Source organism: Palaemon carinicauda, chromosome 28, assembly GCF_036898095.1.
Source record: "Palaemon carinicauda isolate YSFRI2023 chromosome 28, ASM3689809v2, whole genome shotgun sequence".
NCBI classification, from domain to species: Eukaryota; Metazoa; Arthropoda; class Malacostraca; order Decapoda; family Palaemonidae; genus Palaemon; species Palaemon carinicauda.
The window spans coordinates 65,190,501-65,210,500 of NC_090752.1; the positions used below are offsets into that span (position 1 = coordinate 65,190,501).

Genomic DNA, 20,000 nt, shown 5'->3' on the forward strand with positions numbered 1-20,000 from the left:
TGTTGGTGAACCGTGGAAAGAATCCTCATCCACCTGAAACACCACCTGCATCATCAAATACGTCGCCTCTGGTCTTTGACAACTTCACCGTTGGTTCCATTAGGAGACATGTGCACAGCATGTTTGCTGCTAAGCGATTTTTCACTATTGCCACTTTAGCGGAAGAACTTAAAATGCTAAATATCATTCCTAAAGAAACATCTGAGAAGGCAGTATGACGAATCCTCCATAACATGGGTTTCCAGTACAAAACATCCCAGCGGAAAATGTACCTAAGGAAAGTAACTTTGAACGTCGTTTGCCGCCGAGTTGATGCTCTACGATCCCTCCAGCAACATCGTGATCAAGGAAGAGAAGTAGTGTATGTCGATGAGACGTGGTTTACGACGAGAATGCAACATAGCAAGGAGTGGGTGGACACCTCTCAATCTGTCACCAGTGCCACCTACAGCCGGCAGGTGCCACCAGGAGGAGAGAGGTTTGTGGTGGTAGCAGGTGGTACAGCTAAAGGTTTTGTAGAAAATTCATTTTTATGCTTCCCTGCGAAAAATAAAACCGGCGACTACCATGGAGAAATGAATTCAGAGATATTTATTCGGTGGCTAACATCACAGCTCCTGCCGTCGCTTGAGGATCCTTCGGTGCTGGTGCTAGACAACGCCCCATACCATAGCCAATTGACAGGAGATAGCCGATGCCCAACAACAGCTACAAAAAAAGGAGGATTTGGTTAACTGGCTCAGGTCTCGAAAAATACAGCATCCAGCTCACGCAACACGCCCTGAATTTCTTAAGATATGCAGGGGCAACCGGCCGAAACCAGTTTACATTGTGGATAATATAATCAGTGATTGGGGCCATGAAGTGGTTCGCTTGCCCACTGCCCATCCTGAGCTCAACGCCATCAAGCAGGTGTGGGGCTGTATGAAACGACAGGTGCGCTCCTCGTTGCAGCGGCTTGAAGAGGTTGAAGAGGCCAGGCTTGCTGTAACAGGGGAGACGTGGGCTGGCGCTGTCAGACGATCAAGATATTTTGAAGATGATTACTGGCTTTCAGATAATATTTAAGACAGTATAGATCCGGCTATCATCAACATTGATAGTGACGAGGAAAACGAGCTTTTCCTTGAGAGTGATGATGAGTAAAATGTATAAGTGTCCATTTCTTGTTTTTTTTTTTTCATCCCTCATAAATCTATGGTTTCCAGCAATTGGTGATAACATTATTTCGGAAGAGCAAAGCTAATGAATACTTTGATACGAGTATATCAACTTGGCATGTAGACAATGTCAATGGATTTCTCAAAGTAAGGTTGATTGGTTCATTAATTGAAGTCTGGTATAATTCCAGTGACAAAGTCGCAATATTATTTGTCGCATACCTTTTAAGTAACAAAAATAGGTACTGGTACTTATAACGTAAATAAATATATAAAACTATACGTTGAAATATAATAAATCTTACGTATGTATGAACAAACACACACACACACACACACACACACACATATATATATATATATATATATATATATATATATATATATATATATATATATATATGATTTCAAAATTTATCAAATGGCTGATGTCAATGCCCTTATATGAAACATCTTTTAGAAGTCTACCTTCTAAGGAATTCAAGCTACTCTCTCTGGTGAAATTGATATGATAAATTATATCAATCAATGCTCTCTGTTATTTTCTTCCTGGCAATTGATGTATCCAGTAACCTGTGTTGTATGGAAGAATGAGTCCTACGGCTTAACCTAAAGAAAACTATATTTCTATTGCTTTACTAACACTCGCTTGAAGTGCGAAGTGTAGGGTTAGCATGGCTTCTTTCGTCTCCTGTCATAAGTCTCATTGTTGATCTTCAATGTAAGCGAGTGGGTAAGATATAAAACGTTGGTCTTGTGTTTAGGTAAAGTCTAAAGTCACGAATCACATTACCAGGTATGCTGAACTTTTACTGACAAAGAATTTCGTATTGCTTGGGGTAGGTCATATGACAATTATCTATGGAGTTAAACAGGCGTTTAACAATTCGGGGGATGGGAGGTACAGGGGAAGAAACGTTATAACAACGTCACTGAGGGACGTCATCACTTTTGCGAATGTGTGGGTGGCTAAGACTGGCTTTAGCCTCATTTTCTTAAGTAAAAAAGTTAATGAAACGTAATTGGCAATGCACAGTATTTCCCAAAATTAGGCCATTGTATGAAGCGCTCCCTGCTTTGATATCATGGAAATCCATCAGTTATTTTAGGAGTTATTAAAAAAAAAAAAAAAAACACTATTACACGGCCTCTGGAAACGTTAGAGTATGCTGATGATGCTGTCCTTATTTGCAGAATACTACAGGATTTGCAATGCTTGCTTACCAGAATGCATGAAATATCACACGAGGTTGGGCTCAAAATAAATAGAAGAAAGACAGAGATGATGAGAACGGAGTATGCAATGGAAGATGAAATATCAAAGGGAAGAAGAAAGGACTAAAGAGGTAGAATCATTTAAGTATTTGGGAACTATTATCTCCAATACATTGTCTTTAGAATTAGAGAATTAGGGTTTAGTGAGATTGAAAAAATCAAATCAGTCAAAGGCTAGGTTACGTAAAATTTGGAAATTAAATAGCCTGAAATTAAAAATAAAAATCAGACTATATATCAGTTTGGTGAGATCGGTGTTACTATATGGACATGAGTCATGGTATGACAATGAAACAATCTCCAATAGATTTAGTAGATTTGAGAAAAAAGCAATCAGAAGGATATTATTATTATTATTATCAAATGCTAAGCTACAACCCTAGTTGGAAAAGCAGGATGCTATAAGCCCAGGGGCTCCAACAGGGAAAATATCCCAGTGAGGAAAGGAAATAAGGAAAAATTAAATATTTTAAGAATAGTAACAACATTAAAATGAATATTTCGTATATAAACTTTAAAAACTATATCAAAACAAGAGGAAGAGAAACTAGATACAACAGTGTCCCCGAGTGTACCCTCAAGCAAGAGAACTCTAACCCAAGACATTGGAATACCATGGTACAGAGGCTATGGCACTACCCAAGACTAGAGAACAATGGTTTGATTTTGGAGTGTCCTTCTCCTAAAAGAGCTGGTTACCATAGCTGAAGAGTCTCTTCTACCCTTACCAAGAGGAAAGTAGCCACTGAAATTAGAGTGCAGTAGTTAACCCCTTGAGAGAAGAAGAATAGTTTGGTAATCTCAGTTTTGTCAGGTGTATGAGGACAGAGGAGAATCTGTAAAGAATAGGCCAGACTATTCGGTGTCTGTGTAGGCAAAAGGAAAGAACCATAACCAGAGAGAAAGGTCTTATGTAGTACTGTCTGGCCAGTCAAACGACCCCATAACTCTCTGGCGGTAGTATCTCTATAAGAGAGATTACTCGAGTGCCATATGTGGATGAGATCATGATGAAGGTTATTATTATTATTATTATTATTATTATTATTATTATTATTATTATTATTATTATTATTATTATTATACTACAACCCTAGTTGGAGAAGAAGATGGTTTGAGCATGCTCTTCGCACTCCCCAAGAGAGATTAGTTCACCAAAACTTTAGCTGGGCTCCACAAGGCACAAGAAGAGTTGAAAGACCCAGATCTACATGGCTGAGGATTATGAAGCGTGAAGTAGGGGATGATGAATGGAGAAGTATTGAATTAAAAGCTCAAGACAGAGACGACTGGCGAAATCTAATCGGGGCATCAATATACATAGGAGATGATATATATATATATATATATATATATATATATATATATATATATATATATATATATATATATATCTATATATATACATATGTATATATATACATATATATATATATATACATATATATATATATATATATATATATATATATATATATATATATATATATATATATATATATATATATATATATATACAGTATATATATACACCGTATGTATATGTGCATTTATGATCATGTGAGGTATTCTCGTGTTATTATTATTATTATTACTTACTAAGCTACAACCCTAGTTGGAAAAGCAGTACGCTATAAGCCCAGGGGCTCCAACAGGGAAAATAGCTCAGTGCGGAAAAGAAAAAAGGAAAATAAAATATTCTAAGAAGAGTAACAACAATAAATATCTCCTATATAAACTATAAAAACTTTAACAAAACAAGAGGAAGAGAAATAAGATAGGAGAGTGTGCTCGAGTGTACCCTCAAGCAAGAGAACTCTAACCCAAGACAGTGAAAGGCCATGGTACAGAGGCTATGGCACTACCCAAGACTAGAGAACAGTGGTTTGATTTTGGAGTGTCCTTCTCCTAGAAGAGCTGCTTACCATAGCTAAAGAGTCTCTTCTACCCTTACCAAGAGGAAAGTGGCACTGAACAATTACAGTGCAGTAACCCCTTGGGTGATGAAGAATTGTTTGGTAATCTGTGTTGTCAGGTGTATGAGGATAGAGGAGAATATGTAAAGAATATGCCAGACTATTCAGTGTGTATGTAGGCAAAGGGAAAATGAACCGTAACCAGAGAGGAGGATCCAATGTAGTACTGTCTGGCCAGTCAAAAGACCCCATAACTCTCTAGCGGTAGTATCTCAACGGGTGGCTGGTGCCCTGGCCAACCTGTGAGTATTTATTGTTACCTATCATCACCATCAGGTCTCCCTTTAACATAGTAAGAACTTGCGTGCGAGAATAATAGGATTCCTTTCAAGGAAAATGTACACTGCGGTAGAACACCTCTCAAGAAATCCTACGATCACAGGACCAAGGTACATGGGATTCATTTTATCGTCACTTCACGAATACGAATGTCCAAAAAAATTTGGAATTGCAGAAAAAATTAATATAGATTTTAACATATTTTTTTGGAATTCTGACTCATGGCAATGAAGCAGAAAGAGAGATTAAAAAAAAAATGGGATTAGAAAATTTGGTTGATCAAATGCTGGTATTTCAGAAGGATGTTTAAAGGTCCTATGAATCATAAACAGACCTTTGTGTTTCAAAATTACAAACTTTATATTATACGGAAAAGATAAATATATTGAATTCCTTTCTACATTATAGAAAGTATTTCAAAATCACAAACTTCATATGATACCAAAAAAAAAAAAAAAAAAAAAATGATCTTCAATCCTTTCCTTGCATATAGAAAGTGTTTCAAAAGTACATTTAAAGAGAAATATACTTTCTAAAAACCTTCCATTTGGAGAGGATTTCAAAAGTATGTTTAAACAGAAATATGCATTCTAAACGATTCCATTTGCATATAGAAAGTGTTTCAAAAGTATATTTAAGGAAAAATATACTTTCTAAAAACATTCCATTTAAATATAGAAAGTTTTTAAAAAGTATATTCAGAGAGAAATATACGTTCTTAAAACATTCCATTTACATATAGAAAGTGTTTCTAAAGTATATTCAAATGGAAATATACGTAATTAAAACATTCCATTTGAATATAGTGTTTCAAAAGCATATTTAAAGAGAAATACACGTAATGAAATCATTCCATATGCATATAAAAAGTTTTTCAAAAGTATAATCAAAAGAGAAATATACGCTCGAAAAATCTCCCATTTGCATATAGGAAGTGTTTTAAAAGTATATTAAAGAGAATTATACGTTATAAAATCATTCCATTTACATATATGAAGTGCTTCCAAGTTATGTTTAAAGAGAAATATAAATTCTAAAAACATTTCAATTGCATATAATAATTGTTTCAAAAGTATATTTAAAGAGAAATATACGTTCTAAACGATTCCATTTGCATATAGAAAGTGTTTCAAAATTACAAACTTCATATTATACGGAAAAGGGAAATATCTTAAGCCCTTTTTGCATATATATATATATATATATATATATATATATATATATATATATATATATATATATATATATATATATATATATATATATATATATACAATTACTATATACCTGCCTATAGAAAGGTAATAAGTTCGTAGGGGGTTGATTAACCTCGTCAGTGGCAGGGAAGGATGTTAGAGTGGGGGAAAATTTACCACCTGAGGTCTCGTCTCCCAAGGGGAAAAGGTAAATAATCCCCCTTTTTTAGGCAATCACTCATTTTAGACAATCACTCTTTTTAGGCAAGCACTCTTTAGGCAATCACTCTTCTAGGTAATCACTCATTTTAAGGCAATCAATTTTTTAGGCAAGCACCCTTTTTAGGTACTCATTCCTTTCAGGCAATCACTCATTTTAGACAAACACTCTACTTTAGGCTAACACTCTTCTTAGGCAATCACTCTTTTAAGACAATCGGTCTTTTTAGACAATTAATATTTTTAGGCAACCAGTCTTTTTTAGGCAATCACTCCTTTAGGTAGTCTTTTTAGACAGTCGCTCTTTTTAGGCAATCACTCTTTATAGGCAATCATTCTTAGAGGAAACGGAATAAAGTTTAACATATATCTAGGAGAACCAAAAAGATGTTCCCACCAGTGACAACGCGTTCCAAAGTGGATTATTGCATGTGGTGTACTATAAAATATATAGATTAATATAACACAAACACACACATTATTATTATTATTATTATTATTATTATTATTATTAGAAGCTAAGCTAAAACCCTAATTGGAAAAGCAAAATGCTATAACCCCAAGGGATCCAACAAGGAAAAATAGCCCAGTACGGATAGGAAACAAGGAAATGAATACATTACAAAAGAAGTAATATAATCACAATAAAATATTTTAACAACATTAAATTAGATCTTTCATATGTGAACTATAAAAACTTAAAAAAACACGAAAGAAATAAATAAGATACAACAACGCACCGGAGTGTACGATAGAGCAAGAGAACTCTAATTCAAGACAGTGGAAGGCCATGGTACAGAGGCTACGGCACTACCCGAGACTAGAAAACAATGTTTTGATTTTGGAGTGACCTTCTAGAAGTTTTCAAGGAAAAATATAAAAATACCTTATGCTAGGCATAATTTCTCTTAATCGTTTAGAAGATAAAAGATCAGAAGTTAAAGACCAAGTTAAAAGTTACATAATTAGATTGGAATTAAAATGACTGCAATATAAGTCCAAATATTTCTTTACCTAAAAACAACTTTCCATGAATTTTGGTCTGAAATATCTTTATTTTTGATGAAACGTTCAACTATTTCATTATTTAAGTAACATTCGTGGAACGAAAATAATATTCTTTTGGAATTGTTTTGTTTAATAGAAATACTTTTATTAATTTTTTAATGGAATTAAATGTGTAAGGAATTTAATTCTGTTTAATGGGAAGTGTTTATCAATTTAATGCAAATCTATATCAATCCACTGGGTATGAGCCCTATCTGATATATAATTTATAAACACATATACATACACACACGCACGCACGCACACACACACACACACACACACACACACATATATATATATATATATATATATATATATATACATATATATATGCATATATATACAGTATATATATGTACATATATGCATATATATCCAAACATATGCATATATATCCTGATAAATGCAGATATTGATAAAAGCGTTATTATCTTCGTATTGATATCAAATACTCATAAATATCTTTATTGATAGAAGCATATAATGATAAAAGCGTTATTAGCTTCATATTGATATCAAATATTTATCAAAATCTTTATTGATAAAATCAGATACTGATGAAATTGTTATCTTCGTATTGATATCAAATATTTATAGATATCTTTATCGAAAAAAGCAGATAATTATAAAAGCGTTATTAGCTTCATATTTATATAAAACATTTATCAATATCTTTATTGATAGAAGTAGATAATGATAAAAGCTTTAAGATCTTCGTATTTATATCAAATATTTATCAATATCTTTAGTGATAAATGCAGATAATAATTAAAGAATTATCTTCACATTGACATGAAATATTTAAAAATATCTATACTGATAAATGCAGATTATGATAAAAGCATTATTACATTGATATCCTAAAATCTTTTTAAACATCTTTATGAACCCACAGAACCCAATTAAGAAAAACCTACGCTACCTTTAATTTTGAGAGGCAAAGATAAGAAACCTTAGCGAAAAAAAAAACCTTTGCAGAATCTGTTGCAAAAGCTGGACTAATAAATCAAGACAGGGAGATATACGCTCAGAAAAGAGGATGTTATTTGAAGGTGCCTGTCCCCAACTTTGATTGCATCTGAAGAAGAAGAAGAAGAAGAAGAACAACAACAACAACAACAACAACAACAACAAGAACAAGAAGAAGAAGGCAATAAACGCGAGTTGGATGAGGGGAGTGAGCTAAGTGTGAGCTTGCGATCAGCGCGCGATGCAACAAACGATGCTCGTAGGTAAACGTGAACAAAACGAGGACAAACAGGTCGTCCGGAATTAGCATGTAAATGAAGGAGGTTAGTATCGCTGCATTGTCTTTATAGATTGAAGGACTGGAGAGTGATCTGGTGGAAAGTAGAGAGAGAGAGAGAGAGAGAGAGAGAGAGAGAGAGAGAGAGAGAGAGAGAGAGAGAGAGAGAGTTCTGCTTCATTGTATTAAAAATTAATCATGAATGGGATGAGGAAAGCAAACAAAATCAATCGTTATTTTTTCATGGAAAATGTCATAAGAAATATTGAAACAATGTTAAATGGCAACAGCAACAACAACAACATAATAATAATAATAATAATAATAATAATAATAATAATAAATAAATAAATAAATAATTATGCTTAAAAGGAACACCAAGGTGATGCAGACATGTTGAGGTCTACTAAGTCAATAATCGTATAAAATTTATAATATAAAAATGTATATGGCTTAAGAGCAGATCTCCGAGATCAGGATATCAAAACAGTTGCATACATATCGGCTTACTGCCTTGATACAATTTATATACAACATTATATAAATTGGTAGTGGATCAGAAAGTCTAGGTATATTTAAAGCAAATGTTTGTTACAGACTAATACATACATAAACAAAGCCACTCCAATACCCTCTAAAGACATAACAGACACCTCCCACGTCTCGAACTGTCGACCTAACCACGCCAGGACTCCTCACTGCTGGGAGAGATGGAATCTGGTGACTATACTCAATTGTTTTTAATGAGGCGCTTTTGCACTGACTCACAGCGGTGCCCTTTTAGCTCGGGAAAGTTTCCTGCTATCTGATTGGTTAGAATTATCTTGTCTAACCAATCAGCGATCAGGAAACTTTTCCGAGCTAAAAGGGCACCCTTCCGAGTGCGTGCAAATCTGCCTCACTAAAAAGAATTGACTACTGCCGGGGATTAAAGCGATGTCAGGCAGGGCAGCCGATTGGGACTACTGTCTGCCCTAAAGCCAAAGCAAAGTCCTTCAAAAAGAAGCAACCGTGTTTTTCCCAATACAAATATGAAAAAGTATTTTAATAGATTAAGAAATATATTTTGGCAGTGGATTAGGAACTCTCTGAATTTACCGATGATACATTAATGTTTTTCTGCGAATAAAAGTGGCAGGTGGATGTTTTATTTAGTCTGTAATAAGTTTAAAAGATATTATCTATATCTCAGCTGTATTAGGGGTGAAAGGTAAGCACTGCATTTTTAGAGATAACAATTGATGTCCTTTATAGATTTTAGAAGATATCGTCTTAAGTTATTAAGGTTTGATATTTTAAAGGAAAAATTAATTAATGAATCTTTTTATTCAACTTTACTATTTATATATTTAGCGGATAATGTCATTCATAATTTCTTTTTACAAAATTAATTAATTGTAGGACATTAAATATTACGAAATTTTGCAGAAATTTTCAAAATATGTCAATTTAATCTTAAAGAATAATTAATCCTTTTAAATACTACGAATAAAATTTGAATTTCCGTTTGTATAAATTTCAAAAAATATCGAAACTACTAACATACCTCATTTGCATATCTGTTATAAGAATTTCATTATTATTATTATCATTATTATTATTATTATTATTATTATTATTATTATTATTTGCTAAGCTACAGCCATACTTGGAAAAGCAGAATGCTTTAAGGCCCCGGGCTCTAAGAGGGAAAACAGCCCAGTGAGGAAAGGAAGTAAGGAAACTCCAAGAAAAGTAATTAAAAATTAATATGAAATATTTTAAGAACAGTAACAGCACTAAAATAAATATTTCTTATATAAACTATAAAAAACAAGAGGAAGAGTACTAAGATAGAATATTGTGCCGAGTGCACCCTCAAGCAAGAGAACTCTACCCCAAGACAGTGAAAGACCATGGTACAGAGGCTATGGCACAACCCAAGACCTGAAAAAAAGGAACATTCACTCTCTCTAACATTCACTCTCTCTATTATTCCCTTAAATGTCCAGATCCCCATACACCAGACAAAAAGTCGAAATATATATCTTCCATTGTTTTTTTCTCTTTCTCCATATATTCCCTTATCTCTCCTCGTCAGTGAGAAATGAGAATAATAATTCAAGCGTTATGAGAATGTAGATACGACTCTATTCACCTTTATTTACATTCATTTACTTCCCTGTGGTTCTTCTTAAGGTTATGGGGGAGGATTAGTGTTTTTTTTTTAGAGAATTGTATTATTATTATTATTATTATTATTATTATTATTATTATTATTATTATTATTATTATTATCATTGATTTTATTACTATTAATAGTGGTAGTATTAGTAGTATTTTTATTATCATTTTTATTATTATTATCATTATTATTATTATTATTATTATTATTATTATTATTATTATTATTATTATTATGGAGAAGTATTGATTTAAAAGCATAAGATAGAGACAACTGGCGAAATCTAACTTAGGCCCTTTGCGTTAATAGGCGTAGGAGGTGATGATGATGATGATGTTTTATTATTATTATTATTATTATTATTATTATTATTATTATTATTATTATTATTATTAGCTAGGCTACATCCCGAGTTGGAAACACAGTACGATATAAGAGCTCCAACAGGGAAAATAGCCCAGCGAGGAAAGGAAACAAGGAAATATATAAACTACAAGAGAAGTAATGAACATCTAAAATAAAATATTTTAAGAACATTAACAACATTAAAATACATCTTTCAAATATAAACTATGAATGGGATAGAATTGTAAATTGTCCATAGTCTCCTCCACAATTTCTCTCTCTCTCTCTCTCTCTCTCTCTCTCTCTCTCTCTCTCTCTCTCTCTCTCTCTCTCTCTCTCAGTGGGTCCTGGATTATAGTAACCACCAGACACATATTACTCTCTGTTGAATAATGAAAGTGTGGATGAGAACAGTCTCGCCATTATTATCAGCAAAGATTTGAAGTTCACGAAAAAGAAAGCACAAAAACTAGTAGGTTACATAAAAAGACAAAGCAAATACAGAAATAAAGACATTGTACTACGGCTGTAAGTCTAAGTTAGACCCCATCTAGAATACGGACTCCAATTCTGGGCTCCAAGTAACTTGGATGTAGACGGAGGATGGGCCGTTTGAACTTATCTGATCTACAAACTTGACGATTAAGGGGATATATAGTTAATAGGGGCGTTCAAAATTCTTAAATGAATAACAAATGTTGATAACAACAGCCTCTTCACAGTTAACACAAATCAGACCATCGTAACTGGAATTGATAAGATACAACACCAGTCACTGTGGTAATTTCTTTACATACAAAATAGCAAATACGCCGAACAGACCTCCAGGTGATGAAGTGAACAGTAACACGGTAAACAGATTCATGAATAAGTTAGACAGGATCATAAAAACTCTCTAAACGTTTACACTAATTCGAATTATCCAAAAGCAAATGGAGCCTTCACGGATGGACTAAAAAGTCTTTGAGGCATCCAAGAACCTTTTAAATCTCTCTCTCTCTCTCTCTCTCTCTCTCTCTCTCTCTCTCTCTCTCTCTCTCATATCACGACTGAATCAAAACGAAAATCTGATGGCTGCATGTAGTAAAAAAAAATCTTTACATGCAAAAAATACAGTTCGACTCACCCAACATTTACAAAATATGTCAGCTTTATGCGAAAAAGAAATCAGCCTTGCCTCTCTTGCAATGCTAATTGCTAGTAATGGGTATTTTTTTTACCCAATTTGCAATGAACGAAGTCTGGAATCGAGACTCGTGATTGATTTCTAAAATTAATTACTTATATGAAAATATGGAAAATTCAAGACTTTATCCTGCTGTGACCCATTGGTAACGTCCCTGACTGGTGATCTGGATTCTCTCTATACCTTGGGATCAGAGACCCAAGGGGGAACCCAAAAAAAGATAATAGCTTTCGGTGGCAAGGGAATCGAACCCGGGTTGTGGTGGGCGATGTGGTAACGTCCCCGCCTGGTGATCGCCAAGCTGGGGTTCGAATCCAGCTCAAACTCGTTAGTTCTTTTAATGTTTGCAACCTCGCCATCCTTATGAGGTAAGGATAGAAGGAGCCTGTAGGTCTACCTGCCGAGTCATCAGGAGTCATGGTCTTGCCCTCCCTGGTCATAGCTTGGTAGGAGAAGGGCACAATATCCAGTTTGAAAATAATGATAGGTTTTACAATCCTTAGGAAAATATCTTTATTTACACCTATCTATCAACCATGGCACTTACCCCAATTTTGGGGGCAAACGACATGTAAAAAGAACATGGAATTTTCTTATAATACCATAAAGAAATAGTCTGGCTACACCATAGGTATTAATTACTTAGGTTTCCATATGCAATATCTTCATGAAATAAAAGACCAATTACATTTACTAATATTCAAGAAAATATAAGTATTATACCAATTCGATTATAACTTTAATCAAATGTCGTTCTGAAAATATTCTTAAAAGCTGTAGTTCACCATTTGTTTGAATATGAAATCTTGGCATGTTCCAAATACTGAGGATTTTGATGCAAGATTTTCAATACATAAATATTCATAAACTTTTGTCACACACACACACACACACACACACACACACACACACACACATATATATAAATATATATATATATATATATATATATATATATTATATAAAAATATATTATATATGTATATATATGTAATATATATATATATATATATATATATATAGATAGATAGATAGATAGATAGATAACTAAGTATATATATATAATATATATAAATAGATAGATAGATAACTAAGTATATATATGTATACATAATATATATATATAATATATATATATATATAGATAGATAGATAGATAGATAGGTAGATAACTAAGTATATATATATATATATATATATATATACTTAGTTATCTACCTATCTATCTATCTATCTATCTATCTATATATATATATATATATATATATATATATATATATAAATACATATATTAATATATATATAAATATATATATATTTATGTATATATAATATATATATATATATATATATATATATATATATACACACATATATATATATATATATATATATATATATATAAATATATATATATATAAACACGCATGAATATATGTGTAACAATATAATCATGAAGCACTACTATAAATCTCTAACTATGTTTATTTCATCCAAACTTATTTTTATCAAAGAAAAAAAGAATTATTACGAGCAACATAAATAATATTCCCTATTCCACTCCTAAGTATATCAGGAATCATTAACAATAAAGTAGGATAAGTAGGTTACAAGTAATAAATAGATTATCCCGTTTAATTCTAAATATATCTACATGACCTTTCATTGATTAATAAAAAATCTATTTTTTTTTCTTTCCTAAGCTGTGGTATTTAGACAAACTCTGATAATGCTTCCTATCACAGTATATTTCCTCAATAATTTTCTTCATTATGTCTCACATCATCATCATCTCCTTCTATGCTTACTGACGCAAAGGGCCTCGGTTAGATTTCACCAGTCGTCTCTGTCTTGAGCTTTTACTTCAATACTTCTCCATTCATCATCTCCAACTTCGCACTTCATAGTTCTCAGCCATGTAGGCCTGGGTCTTCCAATTCTTCTAGTGCCTTGTGTAGCCCTATGTTGTTTATCCTCCTCATGTCTCACATACTTTTACTAATTACAGAATTAAGTAGCTCAGCTAACCATTTTTCACTTATAAATAATCTTTGTTTATATGTTAATTTGATAAGACTGTTCCCTCCCTATGAGTATTTCCTTCTTGACCGAATGTTTTAAAAGTTTAAAGGCCACTCATGAATGGCAGAGACAAGATAGTTAATTTGCCCTAGCAAGCAAGGCAATGGTCTAGAGACTGACCATTTATACAAACTCCCTCTCCAACCAAGCTAGGGCCAAGGAGAGCAAGACAATGGCTGCTGATGACTCAACAGGTACACCTATATGCTCCCCCAAACCCCCTTAGCTCACAAGGATTGAGAGGTTACAGACACCAAAGGAATTAACGAGTCTGAGCTGGACTCCAACCCCAGTCTGGCGATCACCATGCAGAGACGTTACCAATAGGCCACCATTCGATAATGTCTTTTCTTTTTCATACTTTCATATGAGTCATTAATTTTCTATATTAATGACGAGCCTCGATTGCATCAAATAATGTCTTGTAATTTAACAAAGCTAAAGAGTAAAATACCATATGTTTCTATTGAAACATTTACTTCTAGTCCTTACCATGTTACCATGTTCATCCTCAATTATTCAAATAATTACTGACCATTCGATATTTCACTTAATATTACCATCAAAATGCCAAATGATATAACACAGAACAAATAACACCACCAAATAACCGAGATTTCAAATACTATACTTACCTAATCGGGCGATAGGAAAGTAATAACACGGTACTGTCCTCTTTAAAAGCCGCTCATGGATGGCAAAGGCTAAGGAGAGTGACATTGCCCTGGCTAGCACAACAATGCCCTTCAGACTGACCATACATACATATGTTCAGAGTCCAAGCCACCCCTTCACCCAAGCTGAGACCAGGGGGAGCCAGGCAACGGCTGCTAATGACTCAGCATGTAGACTTATAGGCTCCCTAAACATCTCACAAAGATGGTGAGGTTGCAGACACTACAAGAAACTATCAAGCTAGAGCGGGACTCGAACCCCAGTCCTGCGATCGTCAGACAGGGTCGTTTCCAATAGGATAACTTATTCTATAAAGTATCCGCAACAAAGCCATTGCAGCAAATACATTTTTTAATAAAGATTGAAGGGAAAATCGTTCACCGCTATAAATTATTGAAAATATTGAAAAAGTGTACTGGAGTTTTTATTTGTTTTCCCAAAGGAATATTCTGTATATGTATAAATTCTATCAGAAATAACATAAAAAAAAAAAACATTCATTGACGAGAAATAGGTCTTTAGGGGAAGGAGAGTTCAAAATAAATTTTATTTTGGACAACAATTTAGTAAAATAAAAAAAATTAAAAATTAAAATAATGTAAGTAAATCAAGGTTGAAATACGGTTGCAAACGTTACTTTACAATTAGTCAGGAGTATTCCTAACTAGTGTACTCGACCCGTCAGAGAATGATGGTAAATACTTAGATAGATACGCACACACATATTCAACCCTTTCTATCCCCTCACCTCTCGGTGTACCACCTCTCACAAGAGTATGACTACTCCTCTCCCCCATACCAGAGGGACGGGGAAAACCGAATAGTTACACGTCTGAAAATGCCCTGGGCGCGATCAGAAAGATACATAGATACATACACACACATACACATATACATATATATACATATATACACACACACACACACATATATATATATATATATATATATATATATATATATATATATATATATATATATCCAGACAATTCCTCTATTTTAAATAAGGGGAAAATCCAAGTAATCGAATAAGCGTGTAAAACTTGCTGAACATATATTGTGTTTAAACCAAATGTGTATTCATATTTCAAAGTTTTTGACCTTGTAACCAGTGTTCATATAGCTTATCATAGGATCAGATAAACTATTTTTAGATCTCTATTGAAGGGAATCTAAGTATTTCTTGATGTATGATAAAATTTCCAATAAATCTTCATAAATATATACTTTTATAATTATTTCCCATTGCAATTAATTTTCCTTCCGTTTTCTATATAATCCTGATTAACTATAAACTATCATTTACTCAAAAAGTAAAATATAATTACCATTGTATTTAGCTGTGGCCTACGAAGTTGAAAAGAGGTTGTGTTTTGCCCCATATTTGTGTTTTTGTTTGTAGGGGTGTGTTTGTTTGTGACCAGCTTCATGGTTACAATTCTAATCGTAGAATAATGAAACTTGCATGGATTAACTGTTATGTAAAAAGCTGGAATTGTTAAAAATTTTGGAAGGTCAAAGTCAAAGGTCAAGGTCAGACTCAAGAAAAATGTCCAATTTGCGTAATCAGCAGTAAGTTGAGACATCGTTGTCACAGAGACTTCAAAATTGGTTCATATTTCAGTCTATGAAAATCCGCACAATTTAATACATGTTAAGGTCAGAGGTCAAGGTCAAGGTGACACAAAAGGTCGAAAAATGAGTTGCCGCGTCGGAGGTCTGCGCTCTACTGAGTGCCCTTATAGTTTACTTAATGTAATCAACTTGCCTTCTATCTTGATGGCGTTACACCCCGTTTCATAGGCCTAATCTTTCTTCATCAATAAAATTAAAATAAATTCCTTCTCCAGTTTTATCCCTATCTCCAAAGTGTCCATTTTTATCGTTTAGTCATTTTATTTGTTTCCTTACTGTCACAGTTAGAAATGAAACTATAAGAGAGATTACTCGAGTGCCATATGTGGATGAGATCATGTTGAGGGGCAGATGGAGATGGTTTGGTCATGCTCTTCGCACTCACCAAGAGAGAATAGTTCACCAAACTTTCAACTGGGCTCCACAAGGCCCTAGAAAAGTTGCAAGAACCAGACCTACATGGCTGAGGACTATAAAGCGTGAAGTATGAGAGGATAATTGCAAAAGTATTGAATTAAAAGCTCAAGATAGAGATGACTGGCGAAATCTAACCGAGGCCCTTTGCGTCAATAGGCGTAGGAGGAGATGACGATGATGACTGTCACTCATTCTTCTCAGAAAATGAAATATCACAATTTGGAACGTCACAGACTTCAAAATCTCACAGATGAATCTTTGAATGAATCTTGCACAGAAAAACATGCCTTTCAGAGGAAGAAAAAATCTAGAGACCAACATCTCTCTCTCTCTCTCTCTCTCTCTCTCTCTCTCTCTCTCTCTCTCTCTCTCTCTCTCTCTCTCGATGAAATAAATTGCTGAAGGAATATTTAAAACCAGTGAGACTGAATTGGATAACATAGACGGACTTGAGAACACTATAAAACCTCTAATTCTATTAAATTCTTTCAAAATATTATCTGTTTCAGAAGATTAGAAACACTGAAAAATGTATTTCTCTTTGGCCATGGTGGTAGCGTCCTTGCCTGATAATTGCCAGACTGAGGTTCGAATCCCGCTCAAACTCGTTAGTTCCTTTGGTCGCTTTAGCCTCACCATCCTTATGAGCTAAGCATGGGGGGGGGGGGGGGGGAGAGAGAGAGAGAGCCTGTAGGTATACCTACTGAGTCATCAGCAGCCACTGCCTGACCTTCCCTGGTCTTAGCTTGGGTGGAGATGGGGCTTGGGCGCTGATCATGTGTAATATGATCAGTATCTAGGGTATTGTCATGCTTGATAGGGCAATGTCACTGTCCCTTGCCTCTGCCATTCATGAGCGGCCTTTAAACCTTTAACCTGGAGAAAGGTTTATTGTGGGCAGGGAGGGTTGTGGGGGTTAGTGTGGGAACATGGAGAACTGTGGGATGTTGTGTGGGACCTGGAAGAGGAAGAGGAAGAGGAAGAGGAAGAGGAAGAGGAAAAGGAGCCTTGATACAAACAATCAAAACAAACAACTTTGCCCAAATTAGCATGGAAATAGGTTGTTACGACAGTCACAGTTTCATGCAAGGAGAGAGAGAGAGAGAGAGAGAGAGAGAGAGAGAGAGAGAGAGAGAGAGAGAGAGAGAGAGAGAAATTTAGATTACAAGTTAAAATGTTTATGAGAGAGAGAGAGAGAGAGAGAGAGAGAGAGAGAGAGAGAGAGAGAGAGAGAGAGAGAGATTTGAATTACAATTTAAAATGTTTACGAAATGTATCAATAATCATTTTATTTTAATCATTATAAATGTGAAAGCACCATGAAGTATCAAATTTCATTTAAACCAAATAATAAAGATTTTCATAAAGTATTATGTAAAATTGTTCAGAAACATCCGTAAATCCTTTCATGTTTCCGCCATTCGAAATAAAATGAATATTTTATACAAAATTTTATTTTTTGTGTCCTTCAAATCATCTTTTTATAAAAATAAAAAAATTGTTAATTGACTAAAAATCTTAATATCATCATAATAAATAGTCTAGACAAGTGTATGCAACCCGTCAAAAACCTTTTGATAGATATGAACACACACGCACCCCTCTCACACTAGGGTATGGCTACTTCCTATCCACCTTTCACGAAGGATGGGGAGAGCTGAATGTGACTGGAATGATATGTATGTATGCATGTATGTATATATATATATATATATATATATATATATATATATATATATATATATATATATATATATATATATCCAGATACTTGCTCTTTATTCTATATGGGAGATTTTTCTTTTTACTTTTTTGGTAAAATCTAGAACTGAAATAGAAGTTATCGGTTCAGAGTTGAAAAGATTATTTTGTTTTTACTTATACCAAATTCCCTTCATTTGATAATGTTTCCAAAAAAGTCAGATCTAATATTATAAAAGTTTCTGATACAAAACTAGGGACATATTCATGTATATATATATATATATATATATATATATATATATATATATATATATATATATAATATATATATATATATATATATAGATATATATATATATATATATATATATATATATATATATATATATACGTGTGTCTGTGAGATTAAAGTAAGATCCTCTGTAACAAGTCATACCCAAAATACTCTTCAATTCAATTAGTAAAATATAGTAAATTTCATTCTGTTTTATGCCTGCTCTATTAAACGAAAAAAAAAAAAAACCCACGATTGAGAAATAAATCATCCAAATTTTTCAAGTGATTCCATTGAGAACATTAATATTTTTCCATGACTTTTCTTCTTTCCTAAATCTACCAAAATAGTTATTCGACCAAAAGTGATTGGGCGAAAATATGTTATTCATCCCTTTCATTCCCCTGCTTCTCTCTTCGTGAATATTTTTCACTTCTTTTCATGAGGTGAAGTGAAAGAGTAAGAATTTCTTTTCACCTACACTAAAACGATGACCCTCTTTTTATGCCACAATTCTTCTTCATGTTGAAATAATCTTTTATGGAATAGCGATGTTTTTTGAGACTCCAGGACACCTTTTTGATCTGCTCTTTCTCTCTCCATCTTCTTTGTCTCTCTCATGGCCACACAACATACACGTACACACATAAACACACACACACGTATATATATGTATATATATACATATATATACATACATACATATATATATATATATATATATATATATATATATATATATACTGTATACACTAATCTCATGTTACAACACTTGAAGATATCTATACAGGAAGTACAACAATCCTAAAAGACATATAGTTAGAAAATATCGATTGAGAAAGGAGTGAAACAGGGAGACCCCATCTATCCTAAATTATTTACAACATGCCTAGAAGAAGTTTTAGAAAATTTACATACGGAAAATGTAAGAAGTAATATTAATGGGGAAAACCTTAACAACTCAAGATTTGAATATGACATAGTTTAGTGAATCATGGGAGGAATTGCAAAAGATGGTAGAAGATTCGATTAGCAAAAGCAGAAATGTAGGACTGAATGGGAATATGAGTAAAACTAAAATGATGTTCAATGAAAATGCAGACAAAAAATTCAAGTT

At 33.3% G+C, this 20,000-nt stretch overlaps 1 pseudogene; it reads left to right on the plus strand.

The window, feature by feature from the left end:
• Positions 1-20,000, plus strand: part of LOC137621863 (uncharacterized) — a 72,380-nt pseudogene that overhangs the window by 258 nt on the left and 52,122 nt on the right.